This window comes from Sus scrofa, unplaced genomic scaffold (assembly GCF_000003025.6).
Source record: "Sus scrofa isolate TJ Tabasco breed Duroc unplaced genomic scaffold, Sscrofa11.1 Contig40, whole genome shotgun sequence".
In the NCBI taxonomy this organism is placed as follows: Eukaryota; Metazoa; Chordata; class Mammalia; order Artiodactyla; family Suidae; genus Sus; species Sus scrofa.
The window spans coordinates 29,198-38,118 of record NW_018085194.1 but is presented as its reverse complement, the minus strand read 5'-3'; the positions used below and the strand labels follow the sequence as shown (position 1 = coordinate 38,118).

The 8,921-nt window shown below is 38.0% G+C and overlaps 1 pseudogene; it reads right to left on the bottom strand.

The window, feature by feature from the left end:
• Positions 1 to 208: 208 nt before the first annotated feature.
• LOC110258735 lies at positions 209 to 3,975 on the bottom strand (annotated as a pseudogene).
• Positions 3,976 to 8,921: the final 4,946 nt, after the last annotated feature.

Here is an 8,921-nt window from a genome sequence, read left to right as displayed (position 1 = left end):
GATGCTTCTATAGGCAACGGGAAGCCAAAGAATGTTATGAAACAGTAGAGTATCCTAATCCTTGTAAACACTCTAAATCATAAATCGGATGAATATTTTTAAGAAAACCCTCCAGCTGTTTATGGAGAATGAGCAGTTTTATTTCTCACACATTTCTGAAAGAAGAATCTCTCCTTATCAGAAACACACAGTATTCTAAGCATGACAGTCACTTGCCAACCAAATTCCCTGGTTTCATCCAGTTTCCTCATGGTATTTCTCACCTCTGTGTTTCTCAGGGAAATCAAGGGATTTAACATGGGTGTGATGATGGAATCGGACACAGCCATTGCCTTGTCTACGGGGTAGATGGCCATAGGTCTCACCTACAAGAACATGCATGGAACAAAGAACATGACAACCACTGTGAGGTGGGAGCCACAGGTGGAGAGGGCTTTACCCCACTCTTCAGAGCTGCAGGACTTCAGGGAGCAGAGGATGACCACATAGGAGGAGATGAGGATAAGGAAGATGGCCCCACACATCACCCCACTGTTGAGGATGACTAAGAGGCCCAGGAGGTGGGTGTCCATGCAGGCCAGGTTCAACAGTGGAAACAGATCACCTGTAAAGTGCTCTCTGATAGTGTGACCACAGAAAGGTATCTGATACATGAAGAGAAGCTGTATTACTATATGGGTGCCAACCCCCCCACATACACCCTGCAGGCCCCTGCCAGCACCAGGCAGCACACTCAAGGCTTCATGATGGTCATGTAGTGCAGGGGCTTACAGATGGCCACATAGCAGTCATAGGCCATCACAGTGAGAAAGATGATCTCCAGGCCACCAAAGAAGTGCTCCTCGAAGAGCTGGGCCATGCAGCCTTCCAGGGAGATGACAGTGCTCTCTGAGAGGGAGCCCACAATCATCTTGGGAGCAATGACAGAAGAGAAAGTGACATCCAAAAGGGACAAGGAGGTTAGGAAAACATACATAGGTGGTCTCGGACTCTGACTTTTGACCATGGTTATCACAATGAGAAGGTTTCCCAAGATGGTGAACACATACATGATTAGAAACACAGCTGAGCGTAGTCTCCTCAGCTCTGGATTCTTTGTAATGCCCAGAAGGATGAATTCTGTCATGTGGATTTGATTTGCTATGTATCCTGGCAAACTGGTGGTGGTGTGGGCACCAACTGCGAGTTATAAAATCTGAAAAAGCAATGTATGATTTAGAATTAGTGATTCTTTCACTTCATGTATTTCCAGGATCTCAGGGGATTTTTTTTTCATGTATTCATCATCCAATCCTTTGGCTTTTAATAACCTGCAAAATAAAGAGCTTAAAAGAGAACTCCTTAATTAATGCTAGTTTCTCCCTAAGACTTTCCGCCTCTCCCTTTAAATGGTGCTTCCAAGGGAAATAGGTTTCCCCCTTTTACTGTTACCATTAATAGCCAATTTGCTGAGCATCTACTTTACTCCAGGTACTAGAATAATCCTATGACTGACTATTTTTATCACTGAGGGAATTGATTCTCATAGATTTTAGGAAATTTTACCAAGTTTGCACAGTGAGTCTGTGGTGACGCCTAAATGTTTACCATATTTTCTGACGCCAGATATCAGTGCCCTCAAACATCAATATTTTTTCTCTAGTCATTATACTGTGATTTTATAATTTACCAATCACCATGCTAAGTATATGACAATGTATCATTCCTATTTTATCTTCAAATACACATGAACTTATTTCTTCTTTTTGTGCTCTTTTTTAAGTGCTATGACAATTCTTTTGTAATTCTGTATTTTATCATAAATATTAAATTATTGAAATACATCTAAAACTAGTGATTGTATAATTCCTGACTAATATATTTCTCATTAATGAAGATTCCAAGGTTTGACGATCCAGCCAGACCCAGGCCACAATATAATGGACTCAAATCTGAATCAGCCCAAGTCATTCCTTTCATTTCTTCTGTTCCCTAAATGGAGCAAAATATTCTGAAACATAGTAGGGACAACAATTCAATAATTAGCTTTTAGGTTCACTAACTATGTTGCAAGGTGCCAAGTATAATATACGTATTACCTTATTTAAAACTCATGATACCATGTAAAGTAGGTATCATTACTATTCCCATCTTCAAGTAGAGAAATCGAGGTCTTGGGAAAAAGTTAAATCTCTTGCATAAGATTATATACCTAGCTTGCTATGAAGCTGATGTTTTGATCTCACAGCTCAAATTCTTTTCTTTTCTTTTTTCTTTTTTTCTTTTTTTGTCGTTTTGTCTTTTTAGTGCTGCACCTGAGGCATATGGAAGTTCCCAGGTTAGGGGTCAAATCAGACCTGTAGCTGCACGCCTACACCACAGCCACAGCAATATGGGATCTGTGCCGTGTCTGTGACCTACACCACAGCTCATGGCAATACCAGATCCTTAACCCACTGAGCAAGGCCAGGGATCAAACCCTTATCCTCATGGATACTAGTTGGGTTCGTTAACCACTGAGCCACAATTCTTAACTTCTATGTTCCACCACTCAAAAAGAGTAGATTTATGCGGTATTTCAGAATTAGTCCTGCAACCTAGAAAAGGGTTACAATGAAAATATGCTTCATGCTTTTTGGGATTTTTAAGAAGAGGCTGAATGCCACATCTTAGGAGTTGTGTGAGCAGTATAACTTCAAATTGATATTTGGACTATAATACCCTGCAAATGCTGAGAGGTCACTCTAGCTACTCAACAACCCCACTTCCACCTCACGCCCACCCTTTTCACAAGAGGCAGTGTGTCCACAAGTGACTACGGAAGGACCATTTGGAGTTCCCACTGTTGCTCAGTGGGTTACGAACCCAACATAGTATCCATGAGGATGCAGATTCAATCCCTGGCCTCACTTAGAGGGTTCAGGGTCAGGCATTGCTGCCAGCTGTGACATAGGTTGCAGATGTGGCTCAGAACCCACGTTGCTGTGTCTGTGGCATAGGCTAGCAGCTGCAGCTCCTATTCAACCCCTAGTCTGGGAACTTCCACGTGGCTCAGGTTCAGCCATAAAAAGAAAAAAAAAAAAAGGAGGTCCTTTCGTGGCTAAGTGGTTAACGAACCCAGTCAGGACCCATGAAGATGTGGGTTCGATCCCTGGCCTCACTCAGTGGGTTAAGGATCCGGCATTACTGTGAACTGTGGTATAGGTCACAGACATGGCTCAGATCCAGCATTGCTGTGGCTGTGGTGTAGGCTGGCAGGTGCAGCTCTAATTCGACCCCTAGGCTGGGAATTTCCAGATGCCATGTGTGCGGCCTTAGAAAAGTCAAAAAAAAAAAAAAAAAAAAAGGATTGCTAAGATTTTTCTAGTAAGAGCCCTGTGAGATATAAGGATCACTGGTTCAGGAGTCAGAAGAAGAATAGTGGGTTTTATTCCACATCATGTCACTAACCTAGTTGGTTACATGGGCATGCCACTGGAATCTCTAAGCCTCAGTTTTCTCATTGGCAGTGTAAGGATGGTTCACTAGATAAGTAGTAATAGAAGGGACTCTGTCCTCTTCATACCCAAACATTCGCCTCATAAGTGCATTCACTGCTTATGCCTCTGGGCAAAATTTTCTAAGAGAGTTGATTCATTTCACGTTAAAAAAAAATTGAAAACCACTGCTCTAAGTTCTACCTAATGCCCCATCTGCCCTTATGGCTTGGAAGTTAGAGTAACTCCTGCCTGACATTCAACTCCAGTCTGTAACATCACCTCCTTTGCTTATTCAACTTCATCCCTTGGTTTTCCTCCCTCTATTTATTTCACGGTCATCCCATCCACTTCCTGCCAGACTCACATCCTTTTCTTTCCTATCTGGCTTTCTGTTTGCACGAAATATTACTGGATCAAGACATAGCAAACCGCTCTCCAAGTCATAGCCAGGGTGCTTACTGGCTAACAGGTAAGTAATCGCAGCCTTATCAAGCCTCAATTTCAGCAGCAGTGCCATTAGGAATAGAGAAAGCATAGATGCTACGTGTGTATTGCTTACTATTTGAGGGGAATGTGCAGGGTTTTTTTCTCACCTAATAATCACCAATAGTTAAATGATATATTATGATCATGTGGATTTTCTGAAGCATCCACTGAAACTTAGAGAAGTTGTGTAACTTCCTTGCAGTTCCTTAGCAGGCATGTGATTAACTCCAAAGCACACTAAATGCTATGTGCTCTTAAATTAAATCCTATGCTTTCTGACCTATACCTACCTCCTGCCTCACAGAACTGCTGTGAAGGTCAAAGGAAGTAATTCACAGGAAGAAACTTTGGAAAGCAATATACACCCTTTTTTTTTTTTTTTTCCTGATCACACCTTATGTTGTAAGGTGTGTTATGTTATGGTCGTACCTAAGTTCTAAGCTTTCTTATTGCCTTTGTCCATTCCCTCTCTCAACCAATCCATCACCAGGTATCCTGCATGCTACCCTTTCCCCAATGCCTGCCTTCACCTTCACCACCCTGAATGTTGATTCCACTTACTCATAAAGAATTTTTCTGTATATTATGGCTTTGGGTTTATTTCCTGCTTCTTTTATTTCCATAGGGACATGTTTAAATATTGCTATTATTTCACATTTATAAAAGTTCTTAATACATTAGTAAGAATGCATTGGTATCAATCCAATCCAATACATTGTATCAACTGGAAGCAAGGTGCAACATGTTATACCACACAGGTGACAGCTCATCCTCCAGGTTTGAGAGCAGATCTGTTCTCAGAGTCTGGTTGCTATGTCTCCATTAACCAGGCACAACAATGCTATTGACCGGCCTTTATTTTTACCATTTATATTCCTCAATACGCTTCAGCCAAAACCAAGACGTAAACAGTATATTGAACTTCCAATCCAGTGTTGAATCACACCATCAGCTGCATCTCTGATATTTCCTTTCACCATTGGTCAGTGGAGTTATTTGTTAAGAAGGCTGTTCAAGTGAAGACAGGGCGATTACAATTAATGCTTTTCTTTTTCTTTGCCAGTCTACTTTCCTCACTTTTCCTTAATTATTCAAGTAGAAAACAACATTTTGAAAGTTTGTTAGATGTGATACATTTCCTTAAATAAGGGAAGGGCTGGTAAATTTAAAATAATTACAAAAAGAATCAAGGTGAAGTGGGTAAATGAAAGAGAAAGACATTAATAAAGAAGCCCTAATGCTTAAAGTTAGTCTATAGCTAAGAGAAAGGAAGACTAGGGCTCTTCCCAGCAGAAAGGAAAAACGTGGGCAAAAGCCCAGAGGTGGGTTTAAGAGACATTGTACAATGTAAAATCGAGAGCAAAGGCATTGAGTTACATATGCTAGTTCTAGTTTTGATTTCTGGAACTCTTTTGAGCCATGTAATTATTTTAGCCATGCAATTTATTCCTCCAGGTGTAAATCTGCATTTAGAAATATGGAATTTGTATAATTATACAATAGGTGCACATATATGTTGTACTTTACACTTTAATGAAAAAATTATCATTGCTATCACTCCACGTCAGTATATGAAGATTTACTTTATTTCAACTTTCTGCTATTTTAACAATACTTCAGTTTTAAAAAATCTTTTTTTGTGCTTGTGTATACATCTACACAATATATACACAAGCACAATACATACGCAAGCACAAGACGCATTTTTACAATGGAATTGCACAATCAAGGAATATAAACATCTTAAACTGAATAGGTATTGGTATATTCTCCTTTCAAATATTTATTCCCACCAATATTGTATCAGAGAGTTTTGTTCCTTCTACAATTTATACCTTAAAATAATGCATTGTAGTTGTAAATCAACTATATTCCAATATAAAATAAAAATGAAATAAAAACAAAAAACAAAAGAATACCTTGTATGTTGTAAAACAAACATTGTTGGTTGTTTCAACAAACACTTAGTTTCCTAGATAAAAGAGAGTGAGAATTATTTTTTGTCCATTCAATATATCTGTTTCAAAATAATGATGGTAATAATAACAACTAGCATTTATTAATTATAGAGTTTGTCACTTTCTTAAGGTCACAGAGTTAGGGAGCAGCATAACTTGAATTTGAATTCCAGGAAGCCTGACATGGTGGCTTCTCTTTCCCAATACTGTTTTATACATAAATATATAATTTCTCTGGTGAATATCTGAGTACCGAGATGCTTCTAGTGCTTGCATTTGAATTGTCAATTAAAGGTATAGTTGGTGCACTTGTAGCTGATAGAACTCTATGAGCATTCAACTCAATAATTAGATTTATCCCTGAAGGGCAATTCCTTTATACAAATATCTTCCCAGTTCCTTTCTCTGTTCAAAAAACTGAGGACAAGTTAGTCAAGTGCAACAAACTCCAGTAAAACTTTGCAGAATGAAAGTGACAGTGGTGTTGTAATTAAAATAATAATAATAATAATAATAATAATAATAATAATAATAATAATAATAATAGTAAAGGTTTATGGTAACTCCTAATGTTTTCCTGGGATGGTCCTAAGTTACCTCCCTGGTTAACATCTCTAAACCAGCAGCATTACAACCACCAGCACCAGTACTGGCACCATCACCATCACTGTCACTGTTGCTGTAATCATTCCTGTATGTAGATCTACTTACAATGGAATTTAGTACTTACGTTTTGACACAGATAAATATGAAAGTTCTTCTCATTCTTAAAGCCATCAATCCAATATATTATTAACTAGATATAAGACATCTTAAGAAAAATAGTACTTTAGTTTTTGATTTTTTTGTTTTTTGTTTTTTTTAAAGCAGAGGTTAGAGGTCAATAGCAGGAAAGAAAGAAAAGGTCTTGGGATACAGGAAAAAGGAGAAAGAGAAGGGAAAAAAATGGAAAAGACTGGGAAACGCATGTGAGCTCACAGGAAGGAAGAGGGGGATAAAGGAGGGTTAGAGGAGGGAGGGAGAGAGTGAGAAAGGAAAAGAGAAAGAGATATAGTGATAGAGAGAGAAAAGTGAAATTGGAATGGAGGGTAACAGAGAATTTCCCGGTAAGTATTTCTCAACACATTATCCACTCATTTTCTTGTTACCTATGAGCATGTTTAAAAATATATATAGTTTATTTTATTTAGCAATTTTCATTTCTAAGATAGATTCACTCAATTTTTAAAAATTTGCTCAAAAGATTATGAAAGCAGATGAAGCAAAATAATCTAACTCAAAACTCAAATTCATAATTCAGATTTCCTAATCCAGAGAATATAAGCTGCTTACAGATAAACAATGAGATGGTGAGTGTGAATTATTTAAGTACTTTAAGAATAATAGATGCATATGTACTTTTTCATTGTAATTAATTCAATTAATTATTTCCATGTTTTGAAAGTGAATTCTATACTATACTTCCATGAAACTACCACAAGTATACATATGAAATAATTGACCAAACAATAAATAGGGTTCTTAGAGCTTAGTCTTAGAGTTAGTCAAAAATAGAAAGTTGTATGAAGAGAGATTCAAGGGTCATTTGAAGTCTAATCAAAGGTCTTACCCAACTCATGATTCATTTAATGAAGTAACTTTAGAGGGTCCAAGAACCAGGAGAAATTATTCCAACTTGGTTTTTCTAACAGTGGAGGCAAGCCATCTGGGATATAAATAAAGTAAAAGTCATCTTCTTGGTCAAATTTGCAGAACTGTTTTCATTGCTTTCCAAAAGAAATTTAAAACAGAAGCTTTAAATATTTACAATCCTAATGAAAACATCATCTTTCTGGCCTGCCAAAGGATTTAAATTCTCTCCAGTTAAGGACAGTTGCTAAAAAAGCATCCAAGTACAGTGTTTACCAAATCATTCAGGTCCTTTTTTGAATTCTAGTTGAGGTTGATCTAGTCTTAGGTCAAAGTAGAAATAATTTTTGCTCAGCTTCTGAGAAGTTACATTACAGCTATAACCTTCACCGTTAGGTGATGGACGCAGGCTATAAGTGGTCTGAGCAGCTGTCACAAGGCACAGACTTGCATCATTCTAGTTCACCTCTTGTGTCTGATTTTCCACTGACAGGTGTTAATCCCTAATCCAGTGAATTTCCATCCACCTACTTCAATAATAGGGTGTTCTCGGGGTAAGACCATCCCTGGGGGCAGATTGATATGCAAAAATCTAGATCACAGTATAACCATTTAATCATTGTTTCCTGCATTGTGACCTGTACCTAAATTACAGAATGGGCTACACGTGGTATTACCCAACAGAGTCATATGCTTCTCGAGATGCAGTGCTTTTTTTCCCTTCCCACTGGAAAATTTATTTTTAAAACTGAAGTAGTTTTTGGTGGCAATTGGTATCCTTGATCAGTTTCGCAATGTAAGTGAAAAGTAAGACCTAGTTCCTGGAAATAATTCTTAACTTATGAAGATCCACTACTCTGGAGTAGCCAAAATGACATACGTTATCTCCTAGGGTTCTGATACTTCCTGGATTGCTGTTGCCATTTAAAAATGTATTATTATTATTATTATTATTATTATTATTATTATTATTATTATTATTATTATTATTTTGCTTTTTAGAGTGGTACCCATGACATATGGAAGTTCCTGGGCTAGGGGTTGAATCATAGCTGCAGCTGACAGCCTACACCACAGCCACAGCAACATGGGATCCTTGCCAAATCTGTGACCTCTGCTGGAGTTCATGGCAATGACAGATCCTTAATCCACTGAGCAAGGCCAGGAAATGAACTTGCATCCTCATGGATTCTAGTCAGGTTCTTAACCTGTTAAGCCACCATGGGAACTCCAGCTCTTGCCATTTTTTATTGTTTATTTCTCATCCATAACTATTTTAGCACCTCCCCCATTAATCCGTCTTTCACTTACACTCCCTTTTATAAGTTTGATATTTAAATATTTCCTTATTTGATATTTAAATATTTTTTAACACTTCTGCAGTGCTGGC